This window comes from Marmota flaviventris, chromosome 17 (genome assembly GCF_047511675.1).
Source record: "Marmota flaviventris isolate mMarFla1 chromosome 17, mMarFla1.hap1, whole genome shotgun sequence".
Taxonomy (NCBI): Eukaryota; Metazoa; Chordata; class Mammalia; order Rodentia; family Sciuridae; genus Marmota; species Marmota flaviventris.
Genome location: NC_092514.1, coordinates 16713594 through 16739007, shown reverse-complemented (window position 1 = coordinate 16739007; position 25414 = coordinate 16713594). Strand labels below are relative to the sequence as shown.

Below are 25414 nucleotides of genomic sequence, written 5' to 3'. Positions count from 1 at the left end.
AAAATGTACCAAGGTACCAACTTTTGCTAACTACTTGGTCATATTAGCAACCTCTTTAACATCTAGAGACTGAATGTTGAACAATTGGGATTCATTTGTCCATTTTATATACTATATACACAGCAAAACAAAATGAATAAAGCATACAGAAAAATGATGCCTGAAAATGGCCAAATATAAACACATTTTTTTTTTTTTACTGGATCCTGAGGATTGAATCCAAGGGTGCTTTACCACAGTCCTTTTTATTTTTTTTTTTTTTTAAATTTTGAGACAGGGTCTTGCTAGTTTGTAGAAGCTAACTTCAAGCTTGTTGTACTCTTGTCTCAGCCTCCCAATTAACTGGATTACAGGTCTGTGCAATTGTGCCCAGCCATAATATTTATTTTATTGTGGTAAGAACACTTGACATGAGACCACCCCTTTTAACAAATTGTCACATGCACAATAAATTATTGTATTCTGGTGGAAAACCCTGACTTTTAAGAGATACCTCCTATGAATTTATAGATGTATTTTAGAATAGAAAGCCAAAATTATGCACCATAATCTTTAAAAATATAAATATTAAATGATTTTAAATTAATCATACCATATTTCATATATTTGTAAGAGAAATCACATTGTTTATAATCTTAAACTCTAGGACAGCTTTTCCACTTCTTTTCTTTTTTCTTTTTTTAGTTGTAGATGGACATAATATCTTTATTTATTTATTTTTAAGTGGTGCTGAGGATGGAACCCAGTGCTTCACATGTGAGAGGCAGGCATTCTACCACTGAGCTACAGCCCCAGCCCCTCATTTCTTTTCTTCCCTATTTTTGTTAACAGAAAACCTAACTTAGAATTATAGGTCATCAAGAATGTTTAAAAGTGTTTTGACTCTGATAGAGCTGTACATTCAGGGTAAATATGGACACAGAGATTATAGTAGTTTCTTACTGAAGGTCACTTTCCACAGCTGAGGAAACAAGCATATTCTTCCTTAAAAGCTGGGAGGCTCTGCGTTTCTCTCTGACAATGGTGAGTGGATCCCTCATCTACTCTTTGATTCTGGAAAATGTTTCTTTGTATCATTTTGCAGCATTTCAATGTAGTTTTTAAATATGCTAATAATATATCAAAAATTCATTTCCCCAGTTTGTGAAGAAAACTGTCAACTACAAGGGAAGTCAAACTCATGGAGATTCAGTTATCTGCATGGCAGTTTGATCATATCAAGATATCCTGGCCTGGGGCTATAACTCAGTGGTAGAGTGCTTGCCTCACATGTGTGAGGCATTGGGTTCAATCCTCAGCACCAAATAAAAGTAAATAAAATAAAATAAAGGCATTGTGTCTATCTAAAACTAAAAAAAAAAAATGTTTAAAAAAGATCCTAAGATCTTGTCAATAAAAATCATGATGTTTTGACTAAGACTCAGGCTGCCCCAAATATGATTACGAAAGTATACTACTTGAGTCATCTAGTCTTCATCAGTATTATCGCTGTTATGAAGAAATAGTTTTATGTCATGCCTCTTTTTTTTTTGTAGCTGTAGGTTGACAGCATATCTTTATTTTATTTGTTTATTTTTATGTGGTGCAGCACATAAAAAGGATCGAACTCAGTGCCTCACATATACTAGGCAAGTTCTCTGCCACTGAGCTATAGCCTCAGCCTCTCATTTCTCATTTTAAATATCTGTGTGAACACCTTTCCCCTTAACAGCCAGTGTACTTCCTCTGAGAAAGCAGACACTGGTACCCACTGTACATACTTCACATTGAAAAGATAGATTGGCCATAATCTGCAAGGTTTTTTGTTTTTTTTTTTAACTAAGGATTGAACTCTCAGTTGTAAAGGCATATACTTACAAGGGAGCCACATCTGCAATCCTTTTTATTTTTTATTTTGAGATAGTGTCTTGCTAGGTTGCTGAGGGTCTCACTAAGTTCCTGAGGCTGGTTTTGAACTTGTGGTCCTCCTTTCTCAGCCTCCTGAGTCTCTGGGATTACAGGTGTGCACCATCACACCTAGCTCCATAATTGTTTATTCCTTTTTCAGTACAGTTGTCCCTAGGGTTCCAAGGAGATTGGTTCTAGGAACCCCCTATAGATACCAAAATCCATACTCAAGTCCCTTATATAAAATGGTATAGCATTTGCTTATAACCTATACATATCTTCCCATATACTAGAAATCATTTCTAGATCACTTATAATATCTGATATAGTATAAATAATAGTAAATAGTTATTGTACTGTATTGTTTGGGGAATACTGACAAGGGGGAAAACGTCTGTGCATGTTCAATACAGGTGCAAGTTTTTTCTTTTTTGTTTGTTTGTTTTAGTTGTAGTTGGACACAATACCTTTATTTCACTTATTTATTTCCATGCGGTGCTGAGGATCGAACCCGGGTCCCGCCTATGCGAAGCGATCGCTCTACCACTGAGCCACAATCCCAGCCCCAGGTGCAGGTTTTTTAAAAAATATTTTCAGTCTGTAATTGGTTGAATCCAGAGATGCAGAACCCATGGCTATGAAGGATTGGCCAAACTAAATGAAGATTAGATTATTACAGCTATCAACTCTTCTCTGAGGAAGATGTGGTGGCACGTATTGACATTAAATGCAGTCTCTTTTATCCTACAGAGCTACTCCTTTTCTTCCCCATCCACCATCAGTGTAGACCTTTGGGCTCTCTGTTCACTTTGTACTTTGATCCTCATAATGAGCTTCAAAAGCAAAAGGTGCTGATTGCACAGAAGGCTCATTTAGTGGTAAATTGAAATTAACTTCTAGTGTGCATATGCAATCACAGTGCCTCTTACATATGGCATGCCGTTCACAGTCCTTCATGTTCACAGTGGTGTTTGATAGAAAAGCTTTTGCTAATGTCTTTTCTTTGTCCTTTTTGATAAAAACAACTATTATTAACTTAGAGATCTTACAAAGAATGTTCCATTACTATGTGTTTTTTTAGTACCAGCTTTTTGTCTCTAAGGAATGCAACTTTGAATGATGTCTCTGGTAGTTGAGATTCTTTTCTTTTTGGTAATGAAATGGATTGGTTTTGCACTGAGAAACATTATTTTACCCTTAAGGGAAACCTTGAATGATTTACCAAAGGGGCCACTGTATAGTCATGCTTTGCTAACAAGAGGGACTAAGTCTGGGAAATGTGTTGTTTAGCCAACTTCACTGTCGTGTAAATATAATAGCTGGTACTTAACACAAACACAATGTCACTAGGCAATAAAATATTGTAGGACCACTGTTATATATGCTGTCCATCACTGGCCAAAATGTTAGTATGCAACGTGTTGACTATACTTTGAAAGTGACTGCAGTTTTAGAAGTCTCATAAAAACAATAGGGCTCTGGTTTGATAAATCCCAATTTTTCAGTATTTTGCTATTATGCTTCCAGCATAGCACTGGACACATAGGGCTTGTATCTCTGAAGCTTGCATTTGAGTCCTGTTCAATAGTGATCCTAACAATTGTTAAGATTTCATATTTATATTACTCTCAATGTGACTTTTACACTTCAATGAACCATTTTGCTATATATCCACTTTTCTGAACTGATGTAGCATTACAAAATAGAAAGATATGAAAACCGAATTTCAGTAAATATGATTGCAAACATAAATAACAGCACGTATATGTTATAAAAATAGATTTGGGGGCTGGTGTTGGAGCTCAGTGGAAGAGCACTTACCTAACATATGTACGGCACTAAGTTTGATCCTCAGCACCATGTAAAAATAAATAAATAAAATAAAGGTATTATGTCTATCTACAACTAAAAGAATTTTTTAAAAAAGCAATAACAGACTTGTCAAATTGAACCACATCCTTTAAACCAAAGGCTAGCCATAGAAAAATGACCAGTATTTATAAGCTAGTATAAATTTTAATATTAATAGTTACATTAAGAGTATAATAATATTTCAGTGAATATTACTTTGCATCTCAAATTTGTGAAATACGTATGAACAAAATTGTTTTGTTTCTTTTGAAACAGAAATTCCCAGCTTATCTTTTTTTTTTTTTTTTTAATACCAGGCATGACCCAGAAGGGGTTTAACTACTGAGACACATCCCAGCTCTTTTATTTTTTTATTTTGAGATAGTCTCATTAAGTTGCTGAGGCTGGCTTTGAACTTGTGATCCTCCTGCCTCAGCCTCCTGAGTCGCTGGGATTACAATCATGCACCACCATGTTTGGCTCCGGCATATACTTCTGGGGGCTTCCATATGGTCTCCAGCCACGTTTGGGCCATAATCCCCAAAAATGTTTCTGAACAACATAAATCCAAATGTCAAAATCTTTAAGCATAAAAATCCCTAAATTCGAAAATTTTACTCTGAAAGAAATAATTTAAAAATTCTTTAAAAGACACTTATATTCTTTAAAGGGAATTTATTTAAGAAACACATAAAAACATGACTGAACACTTCATAGGACACTTTATACAATAAAGTCTATACTAATGACAGTTGTGTGGATATAATAGTTATGGAGAAATAGATCAAAAGCAAAATGTATGGACATATATTATTATATTGGGTAAGTTTGTACACCCAGCTTTATTGCTGAAGTCATTTGACATACAAACTAAGTCTTAATTAAATTGCTCATTAATCCCTTCCCCAGAATTCACCTTTCTACCCTCTACTTTTTTTTAGTATTTTGTTTTAGTTGGACACAATGCCTTTATTTTATTTTTATGTGGTGCTGAGGATCGAACCCAGGGCCTCACACGTGCTAGGTGAACGCTCTACCACTGAGCCAGAACCCCAGCCCCACCTTTCTACCCTTTTTATAATAACCTTTTATCCCTCCAATGAGAATTCAGGTTTTTAGAATTTCAGCTTCCAGGATTTCAATATTCAGTATTTTATTTTTTGGGGATTGTGATTTCTGGAGTTTTAGACTTCAGAGATTTTGATCTTGCAACGCTTCAGCATTCAGGATTAGGGCATTTGGGTTTGTGTCTTTAGGGTTTAGGATCAGTACCACTTCTAGCCTCCAGCAGTGTGTGCTTTGTGCCGAAGTCAGTTGGTGATCCCGACTGTGGTGGAAGCCATTCTGATTCACTGATGGCTAGCAAGTGCACTTGCTAAGTCCTTAAGAGTATAAGCTTTGGGAACCTTCTATCCTCAGTTGCTGTCACCCATTTAGCACAGATCATCACTAGTTGATCATCAATTGGGATTATTGTCTGAACAGAGACTGGTTTTGTTCTTTTTTTTTCCCCCATGGATTCTTTTTGAAGGTCTTTAAGTTGTTCCCCTTAACTGATCAGATAACATTTTATAATGCTTTCTATGATTTATTACTTTGATTCTATTTTCTTTCATTTATTTAGCAATCATTTACCAAGGGCTTATTAGGCACTCTGTGAAATAGGACAGTGTTTTGTCTCACAGAACTAGTGCTTTGCCTGTGTGGTTTTCTCCCATATTATATCCAGTCTAGTTTGCAGCCGATTTTTCTATTTTTTATTTTTCTTATCTGCCATGTTTCAGATCCATAGACTACTTTAACTCCATGTTCTCATTTCAAATTTTGTTCTCCAGTCTAAACACACAGTAACAATTGTGGTATCAATCCTTTGCATACGGACCTAAAAGTTCTATTTTAAACTTTTCAGTTACAACACACAAAAATGCATTTTTATAAAAATTCAAATATAAAAATAAAGTAAAATATGAAGTCTCTCTTCACAATCCCACTCCACTTACCTCCCCCATGCGCCATACCCACAAGCATATAAGAGTGCTTATTTCCTACATTTTTGCTATCATTGTTATCTCTTTTTAAAGTATTGGTCCATATGAAGAGTTTTTAAAATGCCTTGTTGCTTTAGCCCATATTTGTTGGCTACTAGGTAGGCTAAGCACCTTTACACATGTTTGGTCATTGTATTTTTACTTTTATGAGTTGCTTTTTCATATCCTTTGCTTTTATTCTGTGGACTGTTTGTTTCTTCTTGAGTTAATTTTGGTAATATGTGTTTTCCTAGAAAATTATTGGTTTCGCCTAGTTTACAAATCCACATATGCAATTATGTCCTTGTTCTTGTTTCTAATTTGGATACCTTCTCTCTTTTTTTTTTTTCTTTCTTGATTAGATTAGCCAGAGGGTTGGTTTTTTTTTAATATCTTGTTTGAAACAGCTTTTAGTTTTATTAATCTTCATGATCACTTTTTAAAATGTTTTGTTAATTGCTGCTTTCTTTATGCATTTCTCCCTCCTACTTTCTGTGGTCTTAGGGAAAAGACCCTTCCTGGGAACAAAAAACAATTGTTGGGGGTTGGGGAAACAATTATTAACATCATTCCCATTCACACATGACATTCCTTTGCATCCTCCCAACCACCATCACAAACCAGACATTTCAGAATCAATTAAGAAATAAGAGATGAGTCAGGAAGTAGACAGATTGAGATCAAACTATCAGCTTTATTCATAATAAGGCTGAATCGAAAAATAGTGATTGACCTGTAATCATAGTCAACCTAAGGACCCTCCACCTCTGAGTTAAAGTTAACTAAGAAATTCTTAGCATAAATGCTTCAGGATGGCCAATAAAAAGCTACGATCTACATACTGTGGGGTCGGGCTCCAAATTCCTCAATAGGACACCCATAGCACAAAAGTTAATAACTAGAATCAACAAATGGGACTTACTAAAACTAAAAAGTTTTTTCTCAGCAAAAGAAACAATAAGAGAGGTAAATAGGGAGCCTACATCCTGGGAACAAATCTTTACTCCTCACACTTCAGATAGAGCCCTAATATCCAGAGTATACAAAGAACTCAAAAAATTAGACAATAAGAGAACAAATAACCCAATCAACAAATGGGCCAAGGACCTGAACAGACACTTCTCAGAGGAGGACATACAATCAATCAACAAGTACATGAAAAAATGCTCACCATCTCTAGCAGTCAGAGAAATGCAAATCAAAACCACCCTAAGATACCATCTCACTCCAGTTAGATTGGCAGCCATTATGAAGTCAAACAACAACAAGTGCTGGCGAGGATGTGGGGAAAAGGGTACACTTGTACATTGCTGGTGGGACTGCAAATTGGTGCAGCCAATTTGGAAAGCAGTATGGAGATTTCTTGGAAAGCTGGGAATGGAGCCACCATTTGACCCAGCTATTCCCCTTCTCGGTCTATTCCCTAAAGACCTAAAAAGAGCATGCTACAGGGACACTGCTACATCGATGTTCATAGCAGCACAATTCACAATAGCAAGACTGTGGAACCAACCTAGATGTCCTTCAATAGATGAATGGATAAAAAAAATGTGGCATTTATACACAATGGAGTATTACTCTGCATTAAAAAATGACAAAATCATAGAATTTACAGGGAAATGGATGGCATTAGAGCAGATTATGCTAAGTGAAGCTAGCCAATCCCTAAAAAACAAATGCCAAATGTCTTCTTTGATATAAGGAGAGTAACTAAGAACAGAGTAGGGTCGAAGAGCATGAGAAGAAGATTAACATTAAACAGGGATGAGAGGTGGGAGGGAAAGTGAGAGAGAAGAGAAATTGCATGGAAATGGAAGGAGACCCTCAGAGTTATACAAAGTACATACAAGAGGAAGTGAGGGGAAAGGGAAAAATAATACAAGGGGGACAAATGAATGCCAGTAGAGGGGGCAGAGAGAGAAGAGGGGAGGGGAGGGGAGGGGAGGGGGGATAGTAGAGGATAGGAAAGGCAGCAGAACACAACAGACACTAGTATGGCAATATGTAAATCAATGGATGTGTAACTGATGTGATTCTGCAATCTGTATATGGGGTAAAAATGGGAGCTCATAACCCACTTGAATCAAAGTGTGAAATATGATATATCAAGAACTATGTAATGTTTTGAACAGCCAACAATAAAAAATTAAAAAAAAAAAAGCCAGTTAGAGATGAATAAATCAATTACTTAGAAACACTGAGGGCCAAATGGTCTCAGGGGAGGTCAATTGTTCCTTTTTTTTTTTTTGCGGTACTGAGGATTGAACCAAGGGTGCGCTAATACAGGGCTAAATTTCTGCCCCCCACCGCATTTGAGACAGTATCTCAATAAATTGCACAGGCTGGCTTCATATTTGTGAACCTCCTGCCTCAGCCTTCCAAATCACTGGGATTATAGTTGTGTACCACTGAACCCAGTTCATTTCTGTTTGCAGACCCAGAACAAAAACAAAGAAAAATGAGTTGGTGGTCCCTCATGGGTGGCTAATGGAGTAGGGCCAGATTCGTGGAAGGGGATAACTTTGGAATTCAGAGTGGTCAGGAAGGTGTGAGATCAGAAGAAGAGGGAGGGAGGGTCAAGGGCTTTGGTTTCACACGAGCATATGAGCCAGGTGCAGAGAGAGTTTGATTGTAGAACTTCTGAAGGAGGAGCATCTGGAAGTCAGAGAAGGGCACTGCACATCCTGAACTTGATGATAGGACAGTTGAATAGGTGGGCACACCCTCAAGTGAGATAGAACTTGCGGGGGACTGGGGCTGAGTCATTCTTGAGACTATTCCAGGCTCTTATTCTTTCCTGAAATTAGTTTAACATCTGCTTTGGAATCAAAAGGGTAGCTACTTTCCTATTCCTGGCTAATTAAACAAATGCAAATCGATTCAGCCCAGGAGGGAAGTTCAGCGTGGGTGGCAGGTGTACAGCATTAGAAGCTGAGAGTGATCTGTGCTGAGTGGGAGGATACCAGGAGGGTCTATCCATGGAGCCAGATGGTCCTCTTTTCTCCCTGGATAACCTCCCAAGGTCATGACCTGTGCTGTATGAACTCACTTGGCACAACTGTAATGCTTTAAAAAAACAGCAACCCCTCAGCACATTGTGACTTCTAAACACATTGTGACTTGTGACAAACTTCTTGTTCCAAGTCATGCATTCCAGAAAGAGCCTTGCCTTTGTGTTCTCACAGGGAGGACACAATGAACCTTGTCTCTTACCTTGTAAGGAGACTAGCTTCACTAACCATCCCTTGCTCAGTGTGGTCTGTTTCCCTCTGTAATTAGTTCTCTCTGTGTTATTTCTTACAGTGAAATGGTATACTTAAAACAAAATTAAAGTCATCTAAAGAGATGGTTTGGTTAATATACAAGTGAAGTTCCTCCTCGTAGAAATGGGTGTTTGTAGTCAGAATTTATAGATATTACAAAGAAGAGCAATACTGCTAGGCTTTGGATCTTAAATGTTCTCCAAAGGCCCATGTGAATGGATTGTCTCCCAAGATGGTGCTGTTGATAGATGGTGGAACCTTAAGGGGTCTAGTGGGAGAGCTTTCAGATATTAGGGTTTGTTCTTCTTTCTCTCTTTTGCATCCAGTTCATGAGGTCAGCAGTGTTGCTCTACCACATGCTCCCACTATGATGTGCTTCCTTGCCACAGTCCCAAAACCAATGGGCCAGTCAACCATGGACTGAAACCTCCAAAACTCTGAACCAAAACAAACCTTTCCTCAGTTTTTATCTCAGGTATTTTGTCACAGTAACAGAAAACTAACACAAACATATATCTATATTCTGTGCTTATGTCAATTTTCAGATTTTATTTAGTATATTGTTACATTAATTATGATCTGCTAACCTATTAGATAAATAATTTCCATTTATACCCATTTTCTGGTAATAAACACTGACTTTGTTGCTGACTAGATGAAACTTAAAAACCCATGAAGATTTTTGCCTTTTTCTGCTCTGGTGGGTGTATCCTGCCTTCCTAGGTCATTACAAATTCTCTTAGATACCCCTCTGCTATTGTATTGGAGTCCTGAAAACTCTTACTCTGACAGTTTTTATAAAAATTAGTCCAACATCTGCTTGACACTCATTCAGAGTCACTTTCATCTTTTGACTTTGTCCTAGTTATTTTTAGGGTTGATAAATTTATTTTCCAAGAGCAAAACAGCATTTTTAAGCCTTGATTTTTGGCTAGGATTTAGGAAATTCTTGTTCTGTGAAGAACTGGCAGGTTTCCCACTGAGGCACTTATAAACCTAGCCCACACAGAGATTTCCTTCAGCTGTAGAACATTGATCTGAGGCTTGGCCATCCGGACACCTCCCAGCCTTCAGGCAAATGGACATGTCAGTGTGTCATCGTAGATAGTCATCTTCTTCTGTTCTTAAGGAATTCAGGAGCGGAGATTTCAAAGTCTCTGCAAAGGAAAACTCATCCAGGGTTTAATTATTTCTACAATTAAGAAAGCCTTCCTCAGTTGAATTAAACTTACTTTGTGCATTAAAAGTCATGACATTTTTACAGAGTCTGATGCATTTTGTTATGATTAAGTAGAATTTTAAAATTTCTAAAACTGTTACATGTTCATTGTTGATACTTTAGAAAAATTTAAAGAACACAAAGAAAACAGAAATTTCTGACTGGTGCAGTGAGATACTTCTGTAATCTCAGTGACTCTGGAGGGTAAGGCAGGAGATTGCAAGTTTGAGGCCAGCCTCAGCAATTTAGGGGGACCCTCACCAATTTAGTGAGACCCTATCTCAAAATAAAAATGTTTAAAAGGATTGGGGATGTAGCACAGTGATAAAGCACCCTTGGGTTCAATACCCAGTATCAAAAAAGAAAGGAAGGGCTGGGGTCATGACTCAACGATAGAGTGCTTGCCTAGCATGTGTGAGGCACGGGGTTCGATTCTCAGCACCACATATAAATAAATAAAGATTCATTGACAGCTAACTAACTAACTAACTATGTGTGTGTGTGTGTGTGTGTGTGTATACATATATATGAAAGGAAATTGAAATTTTATATTATCTCACCACCCAGAGATAACTTTTAATTTGCAGATTATTTCCAGCCTTTTTTCTATGCCTAAATGTAAATGTAGCTCCTACAGTATATACCATTTACAATCTGCATTTACAATCTGTCATCATTATTCTATATCATCAAATATTTTACAGTATCACTTTTAAATTGAGATTTAATTCATATACATATGTCATAGAATTCCCATATACCATGATATAACCAGTAAATGCAACCAACTAGAACTTAGTTCCTTTGTTGTTTTGATAATTGAGGACAAGCTCATCGCACTCGCTCATATGGTTTTGTATTTTTCATGATTATTTTCTTAGGATCTATTTCTACAAATGGGATAACTGAACCAAAGGCCATGCGCAGACATGTGTCTCATCTTGCCATTGACTCTCACACTGAGCTGCATCCCCCATCCTTTGTATTTTATTTTGAGAAAGGGTCTTGCTAAATTGCCACAGCTGGCCTTGAACTTGCCATCCTTCTGCCTCTGCCTTCTGAGTATCTGTGATGACAGGCGTGTGCCATCACATCTGGTCTGGGTTTTTCGGTTTTTCTTTTTTGGAAGGGTCTTAATTTTCAGAAGTTTTGAATTTTCAAGTAGTTCCATCAGTTTTTTCTTTACTCTGCCTTTGCATATAGGCTTAGCAAGGTCTTCATACCTTGATGGTATTGTATTATCTCCTGTATTTTCTTCTGGTTCTTATAATGCTTCTTGTTTTTTTCCACTTAAATCTTTTTTTATGAGAACTTATTTGGATACATAGTGTGAGTAGGAGTCTCTTTTCTTTTTGACAAGTGATTAGTCAATTTTATGAATGCCATTTTTTTAAAAAAAAAGAAAATCCATTCTTTATCTTTGAATTGGTGATACCGTCTTTGGGCCATCTCTGTATTCCTGAATTATACCATTGTAATGATTATATTTTTTGGTTCTATTTTAATATCTTACATTTTTTTCAAGAATTTTCTTTTGTAGAGACTAAATTACTCTAAATCTTCTGTAGAAAAGAATTATCAGTTCTTCTAATCTGAATTTCAGGATCTCTTTATAATTTTTTTTCTTCATACTTCTAATCCCATTAGGATTTTTCTTAGACTTATAATACATTTATAAAATCATTTGTGAAGAGTGATTATCTGGTTGGAAGAATATGGTATATATTTTTTTATCTAGTGTTTTTTTGTCATACAGTGAAGTATCATGGAGGGTTCTTTGTGGATAACTCTATTATTCTTATCAGATTTATTCATAGATAATATATATTTTTTTCTTATAAGTAGAATCTTTTCTAGCATGTGTGTAATTTACTATTACATAATTTAACACAATACTCATTTTAGAAAATATAGTGTGAATCTTAAAAATTACCTACAATGTGAAATATAACCACTATTAATATTTTGTGTGTATCTTCCTATTAATAAATTTATGGTCTACTTGGGGAAGTAAAACATCATAGGAAAGACTTGATAATCTAAGGCACTATTAGCTGATGTGCTTATCCTTTTTATCTGCCCAGCATTTTTTTTTTTCCTTTAGGAAACTGCTCTTTTTGTAACTAGTAGGGCTGCCAATCACCCTGGTCCTTCTGCCCTGCCACTGGGTTGGGTATTCCCCTGGGCTCCTCTGGGGAGAGCCTCTGTTGTGGGGTCTTGCATGCTAAATACTTCTAATTCCAAGAAAGTATTACCTATCCCTAGAGCATCTGTGTTCAAATGATGCTGACTTAGGAAAGAGGGGCTGAGAGGTGATTAAAACAATTTCTGATGACATCATTTGAACCTTGGCTTCTAGCTGGATTAAAGCCAACTTAAATTCACCCCTAGACTTTCCAGTTACTCAAGCCAATAAATTCTCCATTTTATTCAAGATGCATTGAGTCAGATTTTTTTTTTTTTTTTTTTTTTTTTTTGGTATGGGGGATTGAACTCAGGGACACTCGACCACTGAGCCACATCCCCAGCCCTTTTTTGTATTTATTTAGAGACAGGGTCTCACTGAGTTGCTTAGCAACTGCTGATGTTGCTGAGGCTGGCTTTGAATATGCAATCCTCCTGCCTCAGCCTCGGGAGCTGTTGGGATTACAGGCATGTGCCACCGGGACCGGATGGATTTTTTTTTTTTTTTTTGAGTTGGATTTTTGTCACTGGCACAGTCTCAACCACTACCACCTCTCCTGTTTGTGCTGTGACTTAGATCCCTGTGTACCCCCAAACTCTCCCAGGCAGGTAGATTTCCTTAGTGGGAGCAGATCCAATGCATTATGCTTCTTGCCTCTTCAAGGCAGAAGGATGGCCATGAGAGGCAGTAGCATTGGCCAGGTGAGCCACGTGGCCACTAGTGTTGAATACCCTGGCAAAGGAAGGCCTCTCTGAGCTGCCTGACCACAGCTCTTTATGTGGTCTGTCCTTTAGAAAGCCAGAGTCTGAGTGCGGGTGGAATTGAGGCATTCTCTGTCACCGAGGCTCCCTGAGCTTATACCACCTGCCATGGAAGAGCTGTTTGGCTGATATCACACCTATTATCTAGCCAAATAGCAATGAAAAGCCAGCCTGTGGCAATGACTAAGCTTACCCTAGACCTGCTGATTAGAGTTCTTGGTGCATGTGGCTAGACCATTGTTTACTGACCTTCATAAAAAAAAATCTCTTCCACGTGTTTTCTGTGCCATGTCCTCACTCCCTGTTCAGTGGATTCCATGGTCATTGGGACTTACCATAGCCCATCCATAGTAGCAGGAGACGTGAACCCCAGGTTTTATGATGATGCCCATATAAGTTGGGAGCTCTCTGAATTCAAAATTAGGTATGAACATATTTATTTAGGATAAATAAAGAAATCACAACAAATCACTAATGATTCAGAGATTCAGTTCCCTGTCCCTAGTACCCCTTTTGTTAGTTCACCAGACCCCCTGCTTTGACATCCCCCCTCCACCTTGGATACTCTATATTTGCTGCACTCAGGGGAGCATGGGAAGTGAGGAGCCCTGTGGCTTCAAGTAAACCCATTTCTGGAGGTCAGACTGGTTTTTTTGGGGGGTGTCTTTTGTTGTTTGTTCCTGTTCGATATCTCGGGGAGCAATCAGCAAGAAGCTAGCCAGCTTACATCTTTGAATCGTTAGATTTTGGAGAGGTGCAAATGAAGTATTTAGGACCCAGTTAAAAAAGAAATATGATTTTGCACTGTGCGTATGGCGGGGGGTGGGGCTGACGAGGGAGAGGCCAAGGAAGAAGCAGAGGCGTGGGGAGCAGAGCCCGCCTGCTTCCTGAGTGAAGCCTTGCTCAAGCGCTCTCTGAATGTGGTTTTCCTCCCAGGCCAGCACCCAGCCCAGAATAGTGCGGCTGACTTGCTGATTGAGGTCAGCAACTCCTGAGAAGCACGAGAAGCCAAGGGTTTATCAGTAAGTATATAGTTGGTTATTTTTTAAGATGGGGATGGAAAATCTTAGAAGACAGCTCTATCTGGGCTTAGGGATCCTTCTGCTATAGGCACAATGTCTAATGTATCCCACGGACCCTGATGTCACTAAGGCAGCATCAATGCCTTCTTTTGGGGTGCGTGGTCTGCATAAGTTCATGCTACACGCTCGCTTGGGCAGGGAGTGGGTAGTACTGAAAATGGATTTGAAATTCATCTTCTGATATCTTGGGGGGAAAAACAGTTCTTTCTCACTGTTTGTCCTTTTTTTTTTTCATCTTGCAAAGTAAGGATGATTCATGCTAACTTCAAGTTAATGTATAAAGTTCTTGGAAAACAAGTCCTCTCTCTATGATACTAATTAATTACTTGTAGTGTGAAGATCTGTTTTCATAAGCCGGGTGTCTCATAAGCTGCTGCTGTATATTCTTATTGTCAAGAGTCTAATGCAGAAAATCACCTACTTGAAGGTGCTTAGCCCACATGAAGGTTTAACAGTTTGTCTCCCCTTGGAGGAGATCCGCAGGTAGAATGCAATGTGGCTTCTTGTCTGGCAGAGGGACTGATAATGTCTGAGTGCTCAACATCTGGGCAATAGGCTGTGGTAGGTCTGAAATTTGATGTTCAAGAAGCCCTCGATGGCACAGTTTCAAAGCAACGATATGACAAAGATAGTGGCTTTTCTAGGAAGTTATTTGTTATACTGTTTCTGTTTATACAGTATCCCCCCAAAAGGCTCAAGATAAATTTGACATTACTTCCAAACTACTCTATGTTCTAGAAATGTTTTCTAGTCTTTGGTTTTGATCTCCCTTTCCCATAGACTCTAATTTCTCATTGAAATAAAATATCTTTCTCAGTAAAACAGGAAGGTCATATCTTATATTTATTTGGAAAACATGACCTCCCCATTTCTTTCTCAGTGGAGACAAAGGTTAAGACATTTATTTGTTGCCTCTGCTATAGTAGACATCAACATGGTTCCTTTTTGTTCCTTTACAACTCCATTCCATAGACACCATATTTTTATGTGGTTCTTTTTTAGATTAGCCATGTTTCACTTCCTTTAATCTTCCTTTTGTGAAGTGAGTCAACATGTCAAGTACGGTCTAAACCGAGGAACCCCCACAAAATAAACCATAATAAACTTTATTTTGAAACTCTGAAATATGAAATAAACCATTGCATGTGAACTATCCTTTTTTTCCCCCCCACTTCGGTTTTATTTTTTTCAAATACATTAAGTTGTTTAAAATGATAAAAATGACATTTTTAGCACCCTCTGTGAAGACAGGTACAGCATTGAAACTCTTTACAATTATTATTTCACTTGATTCTCACAGTAGCCCCTTTATAACCTTCTCTTAGGTGAGGAAACAAAGGAATGGAGTGGTAATGTAACCTGACCATGGTCAGACAGGTGGGTGGACAAGAGAGTGAGATAGCCAGGACAGGAACTTGGGTCTCTCTCAGTCCAGACCTTATGGTCTGATAGAGCATTTTAGCAAATTTGGAAGTTAGAGAAAACAGTGACTCAGAATTTCTATAATTCTTTCTACTTGTACAACTAGATTTTCTAGCACAGGGGTTTTTAATGTTATTATATAGTTTCACAATTATTTTAAATGATGCATAATGTTCTATTAAGTGATTGTCCCATAAATAATTTATTCCTTGTTCTTAAAGATTAGGTTGTGGGCTAGGGTTGTGGCTGAGTGGTAGAGTGCTTGCCTGGACACGTGTGAGGCACTGAGTTCAATCCTCAGCACCACATAAAAATAATAAATAAATTAGGGACTGGGTTTGTGGCTCAGTGGTAGAGTGCTCACCTAGCATGCATGAGGCACTGGGTTTGATCCTCAAAACCACATAAAATAAAGATATTGTGTCTACCTAAGACTAAAAACTAAATATTTAAAAACAATAATAATAATAAATAAATTAAATAAAGGTATTGCATCCATCTACAACTAAAAAAATATTGTAAAAAAAGATTAGGTTGTCTGTCTGCCTTCCTTCCTTCCTTTATTTTTCTTTCTTTGTTTATTTCTTGCTATTATAAATAACTATTTTTAGCCATAGAATGTTTCTCATGTTTTTTGGGCTTTATCTGTAAATTTGCTGATGTGGAATTGCTGGGTAAAAGGGTGTGAACTTTGTTTATGTGTATGCTGGAGATTGCCCTTGTACGTGTGTGTGTGTGTGAGTGTGTGTGTGTGTATGTTTTGAGGCTAAGCAGGCACTCTGCCACTGAGCTACATCCCCATCTTGGGCATGAACTTTTTAATGAAGATTGGTTGGTATCTGAGTTATCTTCTATCCACACTGTGTGAGAGAGTAACAGTTTAATTTCATTCATTCTACCAGTGGACAGAACCGTGGGGAGGGAATAGGTAAAATAGGGACTCTGTTTTGTCATTTTGCATTTCTTTCAATTTAGTTAGGCTGAACATTTTTTTTCATATGCTTGTTTACAAGTTGCACATTCTATTTTGATCATTATTTTAGGATTTTAACGTTTGATTTTGACTTTTGCTAATTTGTATTGTCTTTAAATAATATGTATTTGCCATATTTTTTGTCCGTTATTTCTCAGTCTGTTGTTTACCTTTTAAATGAGTTTTTAGGATGTGAATGTGGCTCAGTGGTAGAATGCTTGCCTAGCAAGTATAAGGTCTTGCGTTCAACCTCCAGCAATACACACAATTAAAAATAAATAAAATAAAAATAAAAATGAGTTCTAAAAAAAAAAAAACCCACTGGGTGCAGTGGTGCATGCCTGTAATCTCAAGGACTTGGAAGGCTGAGGTAGGAGAATTACAAGTTCAGCTTAGGCACTTTAGTAAGACTCTGTCTCAAAATTTAAAAAGGGCTGGGGATGCAGCTCAGTGGTAAAGTGCCTCTGGGATTAATCCCCAGTACTAAAACTAAAAACCAAACCAAACAAAACATGCAGCAGTTTAACAGTTTTCCACAATAAAATCTCCTTTTTCTGATTCTTCTTAGTTTAATATCTAGGTTCTTGCCATTTAAGGATTCACTTCCTTCTCATATTCACTTTAGTAGATGATGTGAAAATAAATTGACTTTTTAAAAATAATGTTAACCTCTTTTTTCCACTATTATTTAAGAACAATCCTCAGATTCTCTAATATTTTATAATTTCATCTTTTTATACCTTCAGGGTTTTTTTGTGTATTGCCTGTTTATGTGTAGGAGCTATTTCTATGGCATTATCACATTGTGGTAAATTTTGTGGCTTTTATAATATGTTGAAAGAATAAGTTGTGTGGAGTAATGTTGAGTCAAAATAAGGCACTGCTTAAGACCTTGGGCACAGGAGGCAAATGGCTCAGCCTTAAGTAACATCTTTGTCCCTTCATCTTGCTATCTGTGAAATGGGGGTAATAACAGTGTCTATTCCACAGTGTTTTGGGAGTGAGGAAATAAAAGCTAAATTAAAACATACATACACACACATTGAGAAAATATCTGATGTATGCAGATATGTGTAGGGCGTATTTGAAGTATAAATATATATGAATTTTATACACATAAATGTGCATTATGAAACCTTTCATGAAATCTTGGGAGACAAGGAAGGTTATCATAAGCCAAAAAAGGAAAAGAAGGAAACATTTGACTTTATGTAGTTAAAACATAATACACTATAAAGATAGGCAAGTGCAGGCAGAAAGAAATACATGTAACATGCAAAGATTGCTATTCATAATAAGTGAAGAATTCCCACAAATCACTTAGAAACGTATAAACAAAAGAAAAATGGGCAAAAGTTATAAGCAAGTAAATCTCAGAAGAAAAAGGCCAATGATTGTATAATGTTCAACCTCAGAAATAATCATGAAAATTCAAATTCAAATGCTAATTACAAATCACTTCCCATGCAACAGATCCACAACAAAATGAAAACATAAACAATATTCAGTATAAAGGGAACATATGGAGATGAGCATTAGCAAGAATGGGAACAAAACTTTGGAAATCTTTTTTTCTATAGCAAATTTATAAAAATCTTTCAAAATGCAAAATGTGCATATCTTCAATATATCTTAGAAAATATTATACATATTAGGGCAAGGTCATTTTCTCCTTTTGTTACATTTATGGCTGTGTTTAAATATTTTATGAGTCTGTATTTGTTTTGTTTGTGAAACGTAAGTGATATAAATAGGCATTTTTCCAAACCCACAGGCAAGATGGTTTTTGGGAGCAGGATCCTAGGTGTAGAAACTCGGGGTTGGGAAAGTAGATGGCAAATTTTAGGAAAAGTGAGCATTTAGGAGGCAGTATTTTAAGATTTATTAAAGGTTTTAACTTAGATTTTAGGGAAAAAAAAGGGCAAGGAACTTTTGAGAACACTCAATCCCATAGGAGCATGGAGGAAAAATTATTTTATTTATGGGTGGTGACCTCTTCCTAACTTCCGTCCCTGTTTTCAGGCTTTGGTGTGATGTCCCCATCTATAGGGCTTATAGACACCCTCTAGAGTCATTGTGTTCCTCCAGCCTTTTCATCCTATGTTCCTTATCTCTATTTTAAAAAGCCATCATCTGAGGTCCAAAATAGCCCTTTCTCCAATGTCTTAGTCCTTTTTCTGTTGCCAAAACAGAATTCCTGACACTGGGTATTTTATTTAAAAAGAGGTTTATTCTGCTTCCAGTTTTAGAGGTTGAAAGTTCAAGATCAGATGGCCCCCCATATGTTCAGCCTCTGATCCTCACCTCTGGGTACATCACAACATGGCAGATGGCATCATGGTAGGAGGACGGGTGAGAGGGCGAGATCACATAATAAGACAGAAAGTCCAGGGAAATTCAAGGGGCAGTCCTGCTCTGCAGGAATTAACCATAATCCCTTCCATGAGTGGCCCCTCCCAATCATCTGGCCACCTCCCACGAGGCCCCCAACTTTTTTTTGTTTTTTAAGTTGTAGATGGACACAACACCTTTATTTTATTTATTTTTATGTGGTGCTGAGGATCGAACCCCGTGACTCACACATGCAAGGCAAGCTCTCTACCACTGAGCTACAGCTGCAGCCCAAGACCCCAACTCTTAAAGGATCCACCAGCTCAACACCCCCACCACCCTGGGGATCAACTTCATTCATACACTTGAACCTTCGTGGGCTACACTCAAACCAAACCCAAACTATAGCATGCAGTTATATATCTAGCATATATCTAGGACCTAGTCTGAGCCAGGCAGTGTGTGAGGCCCTGGGGAGACAAGGGTGAGCGAGAAAGATAATATGCCAGCCTTGGGGACCTACACACCAGTAGAGAAGGGACAGTAAACACACTAATAAACCCCATCACTGCTTATGATCATAGCTGTGAAGCTACCGTGAGGGGCTTGTGATGGAGAGTTGTAGGGGAGGGCTTCTTTGGAAGGGAGGCCAGGAGGGCCAAAAAGCTGAGGCTGTTCTGAGAAGCACTTACAGGCAATGTCAGCGTGTTTTTGAGGCCCCCCACCATGGCGCACATTCAACCACTTCTCACCTCATGCTAATTCCATCGCCCCCATCTCTCCTATTTCATCTCCTCCTCTGCACTCCTACCGCCCTTCCTTTCATTGGGACCACTGTTTCCTAGATTTTAGTCATTTAATTCCTCTTTTCACAGTTGTTGCCATAGCCTACTACCAACATGAATTCAATTCCCTAAAATCCAGTTACCTTCTTAATGTACCTTAAAAGGAAGTTCTGTGGCTTACTGCAAATGAGAAACAGTGCAAACCAAATGATGACAGTTTTATAATGATCCTTAATGAAGGAGAGCGCTTTAACGTGGTGTTAGGCATAAACAGGGTAGCTTAGATCACCAAAGGGGTGCTATTGATGTGAGAGAAAAGACATGTATTAAGTTTAGATGGTTAGCAGGCAGAAAATGACTTGGTTGTCAGTGAATTCAGGAAGGACATTGCAGGAAAGAGATGAGAACAAGAGGAAGAGACTGCGGGGCATTTATTTCATTTGTACAATTGTAAGAGTGGGTGAGGTAAGCCAGCAAAACATTACAACTTGGGGAATCAGAGGGTCCCTCTGAGGCCGGCTGGGCGAGAGCCTCATCTGGTTGCTGCAGTAATGGGTTCATCCTAATGAGAAGAGCCACAAGTGCCTGAAGTAAATGACCCTGGGGTATAGGAGTTGGGGAGGGATCACAGGTAGATAAGGATGAGATCCTGGGGGCTTGCAGACCTCTGGGGTATCCACCTGCTACTGGAACTTTTGTTAGCTCTCTCTTCTTTTTTCGTGGGGCATGGGGTGGGGGTACTAACAGGGATTGAACTGAGGTGCTTAACGACTTAGCCACATCCCCAGCCCTTTTTTATATTTTATTATAGACAGAGTCTTGATGAGTTGCTCAGGACCTCACTAAATTGCTGAGACTGGGTTTGAACTCACGATCCTCCTGCCTCAGCTTCCCAAGTAGCTGGGATTACAGGTATGCACCACTGCACCCGGCTAGCTCTCTTTCTTTTTCTTTTTCTTTTTTAAAAATATTTTTTAGTTTTAGGTGCACACAATATCTTTATTTTTTATTTTTATGTGGTGCCGAGGATCAAACCCAGTGCCTCATGCATGCTAGGCAAGCACTCTATCACTGAGCCACAACCCCAGCCCAGGCTGTCTCTTCTTGATGGGGTCTGAGCACATATATAGGAAGTCCTCCTGGCTTCCTCTGTGCCACCTGGTAGCCTCAGCATGGAGAGGGATCCTAGGACAAGCATTTGGTACAGCAGCTTTGGTGAAGTAGTTTGGACTACTGAGACCATTTGGGCATTTCTTTGGCCTTCCCTGAGTGGGGCTGGGCCCACCTGACAGAGCCAGGGAAGGTAAGGGGTGGTAGTCCCCTGCACCTGAAATTGTTAGCCAAATCATGAATCTTTCGTGAGGTTCCCCTGCCAACCTGGCCCCTGCAGAGCAGGAACTTTAAGTCCTACATACTTGTGTTTCTACCTCCTGCCACAGTATCTCCTTCCCTTGCTTTTCTGTTCCCTCTGCCTGTGGATGTCTCTCTTTTCACTTCATTCATGCCTGTTATCCTGGGAATGTCACCTGAAGGGTCTTTCCCTCCTTGACTTGGTCATATCCATTTGCGATGAAATCTTGCATTTTTCACTGTTGACATTGTGTCTTTTGTGGTTATTGACTAGTTCCTTGAACTGGACCACAAACCTCAGGTAGGGAGAGACGGGGTTTGTTTTTGCCGATCCCTGTATCCTGGTGCTGGCCACAGTGCCTGAGATACAGAAGGTGGTCCAAAAATGTTTGTTGAGCAAACACAAGAATGAAACGGTCCCCAGCTGTCTGGTTGTGTAAACAAGTGAGTTCCCATGATTCCTCGTAGGGTTGACTTTTCCTCTCCCAGTTCAGCAAAGCACAGGGAATGATGGGAAGACGAAGGTCCCCGGGGTAGAGGTGCAGGGCATGCATGGGACCACAGTTGGAAGGTTGGATTTTATTCTGAGGAGCCTGGAGACCCACTAGAGGGTTTGGAGCAGGGGAGTGACAATATCTGACCTATATTTAAAAGGATGACTGTGGTTCGTGTGGAAAGATGAGCTGGCAGAGGGAGGGGGTAAGTAGAAGGATGGAGGTGAATCAGAGGATGGTCCCTGCATCCAGAAGATAATCCAGGTAGATTTGGTGTTTTAGTCAGTTTTTTTTTTTTTTTTTTTGCCTCTGTGAGCAAAAAAAACCTGACAAGAACAATTTTAGAGGAGGAAATTTTTATTTGGCTTATTATTTCAGAGGTCTCAGTCCATATATAACCAACTCCACTGCTCTAGGCCAGAGGTAAGGCAGAATATCACAATGAAAATGTGGAGTGGAGAAAAGCAGCTCAGGATATGGCCAAAAGGAAGCAGAGAGAACTCCCCTCACCAAGAACAAAATATATACCCCAAAGACATGCCCCCAGTGACTTACCTTCTCCAGCTACACCCTTCCTTCCTGTTATTACCACCCTTCCTATAATTAATTCATTCAAGTGGATTAATGCACTGCCTAGGCTAAGATGCTCATAACCTAATCATTTTACCTCTGAACTTTCTTGCATTGTCTTACAAGTGAGCTTTGGGGGATTCCTCACATCTAAACCATAACATTTGGGATCTATCCTGAAGAATGAGCTGCTGATCATGGTGGTTATGGGCATCAGGACTCCATTATATGTTCTTGCTCTGATCAACAAGAGAGCTATGCTGTGGTCTTAAGTTTCCCACATAAAAATCCATACAGAAAGCCACTACAGGTACCTTCCCCACCCCCGCGTGGCAGCAGTGTGGCCCAGGTGGCAGCAGCTGGGAGGCTTGCTGACACCCTTGTCTGTCAGGTGTGTGTGCCACTTCCTGTCAGGATGCCTAGAGAAGCTGCCATGTTCTTCCTCCCATTATAGATAATACCTAGCTGCCACCAACCCTAGAGGGAAGAGGCACTTTTGCCTACAGAATAAACTCTAAGATCTTTCTTTAAAAAAATATTTTTAGTTGTCAATGGACACATAGCTTTATTTTAGTTATTTTTTATGTGGTGCTGAGGATGGAACCCAGTGCCTCACAGGTGCTAGGCAAGCACTCTATCACGGAGCCACAACCCCAGTGCAAAGTCTAAGATCTTTAACCTGTCATTCCGGACCTCCACAATCTTCTGCCAACCCATTTTTCCCAGGGCTATTGTGCACTACATGCCATGCTCATTTCCTACTGCCCCCTGAGCCACCCCAACATCCACACGCTGGCGTTGCTCTCTTGCCTGCCTGTGGATGTGCTCTTCTCACCTGGAATGCCTTTCAAGTCCACATCTTGCTGTCCCATCCTTCCTTCTCAGCTGAATTAGTGTTCCAGGGCTTCCGTAACAAAGCAGTGTAGACTGGATGTGCATTATCTAAACATCAGAAATTATATATATATATATATATATATATATATATATATATATATATATATATATATATATATATATATTTTTTTTTTTTTTTTTTTCCCCCGCAATCCTGGAGGCCAGAATTTTCAAATCCAGGTGTCAGCAAGTTAACTCCCTCTGAGGATTCTGTCTTTTGTTGGTAGGTGGCATTTTCTCACTGTGTAGTTACAAGGCCTTCCATCTGCTATGTCTGTGTCCCCATCTCCTTTCATTATGTGGCCATCCATTATTCTGGATTAGGATCCACCCTAAAGACCTCATTTCACTTCAATTACCTCTTTAAAGATCTCTCCAAATATAGTCACATTGTGAGGTACTGGGGTTCTGACTTCAACATTTGACTGCGTCTCATATGAATTTGAGCTTTGCTCTAGTTTCACTCAAGTTCTCCTGCATCAGCTTCCTGTTCTCATGCATCAGCCCCTGAGTGGATTTCTTTCTAATGCTGATCTTTGTCTTTTGGTATTCATTCCTTCATTCACCTGAAATATCATCAAAAGACCCTCAAAGTTATATAAACTCCTGGACTATATCGTGACAGTGCTGACCACACCAACTTTATCTGCCACAGTGTATCCTGTCCATTTAATTTTTAATGAACCCATCAAACAAAATTTCTGTGCACTTCCCACGTGTAAGGAATGGATCCAGATGCTGTCTGTGCATGAATGCAAAAGTGAATCAGATTTGGTGCTTAGAATTAGTTGGAGAGGTGATATTTTCATACCCTGTCATACATAAGAAGGCATTAAACGTAAGAGAGAAAAATGCTTGGAAGGCATATCAAATCATGTGTTCTTTTCATAGGTGTGGGGAAGGTAGTAATCAGATAAGGATCTAGAGAAGAAGTAACATTTGATCTGGGATGAAAAGATGAACAAGAATTGTGCATATAGTAAGCAGCCTTTGAATTCTGGCTGCTTTCACTTAGCATGATGCATTTAAAATTCATCCATTTTTTAATGCATATAAGTAGCTCATTCATATTTTTTTTAGCTTTTAAAACATTTCATTATTTTATTATGTAGCAAAGTTGAGGATTAAACTCGGGACTTGTGTTAACTAAGTATGTGCTCTCCCACTGAACTACACCCCAGTCTTATTTTTGACACATAAAGATTGTACAGTGTGATGTTTCAACACATTGTGCAATGATCAAATCAGGGTAATTAGCATAACCATTACCTAAAACATTTATCATTTCTTTGTGGTGAGAACATACAAAATTCTCTTTTCTAGCTATTTTGAAATATACAATGTGTTGTTATCATTTGCTGTAGTCACCTCACTGTGCAGTTATAACTTCAGAATTTATTCCTCCTATTTAACTGTAACTTTGTATGTATTGACCAACCTCTCCTCACCCCCACCCTCAGATTCTGGTAAACACCATTCTACTCTTTTCTCTTATAAGATTAAGTTTTTTAGATTCAAATATGAGATTATCCAGTACTTATATTTCTTGTCTGATTTATTTTACTTAATATCTTCTAGGCTCAAGCATGTTGTTGCAAGTGAATTGATTTCATTCTTTTTATGGACGAATAGTATTCCATTCTATATACATACTACATTTCTTTATCCATTCATCCATTGATGAATACTTCATTTGATTTATACCTTGGCTATGACAAATGCTGTGAACAGGAGTCCTGATATTTCTTTGATACCATGATTTTATTTCCTCTGTGTGTGTGTGTGTGTGTGTAATTCATTTATTAGTCAGCTTTCTGTTGCTTTGATAAATTACCTGAGAAAACTGTCTTAAAATAGAAAAAATTTATTTGACTCTCAGTATGAGGGTTTCAGTCCATTGTCACTGACCCCATTGCTGTGGGCTTGTAGTGATGCAGACCATCATGGCAAGGAGCATGTGGTAGAGCTAAACCACTCATTTCATGGTGGCTGGAAAGCAGAGAGAGAAAAAAGAGAGACAAAATAGAGTCCCCAAGGATTGACCCCCAAGGATTCACTTTCTTCAACCAGGTCTCACTTCTTACCGTTTCCACCACCTCCCAGTAGTCCATTCAGCTATGAATTCATTGATGGATTAACCCACTGAGGATACAATCAATTCCCAAAGCTCCTCTTCTGAATGTTGATGCACTGGGGACCAAGCCTTCAACATACCAGCCTTTGGAGACATTCTGGATCCAAACTATAACATATCCACCAATTGGATTCCTGGGTCATAGGGTAGTTTTGTTTTTTAATTTTTTGAGATATTTCCATA

At 38.6% G+C, this 25414-nt stretch overlaps 1 protein-coding gene across 4 annotated transcripts in view; it reads left to right on the top strand.

Moving 5' to 3' along the window:
• Specc1 (sperm antigen with calponin homology and coiled-coil domains 1) overlaps positions 1-25414 on the top strand; it is a 269979-nt gene that overhangs the window by 21763 nt on the left and 222802 nt on the right. Inside the window, exon 1 of one of the 4 annotated variants that reach the window (XM_071603065.1) lies at positions 14109-14215. The exons of 2 other annotated variants lie outside the window; for them this stretch is intronic. The gene's annotated coding sequence lies outside the window, so the exon portion shown is untranslated. Of the gene's footprint in view, positions 1-14108; positions 14216-25414 lie in introns of those variants that run through there. One more of the 4 variants, XM_071603070.1, reaches the window with a different exon arrangement.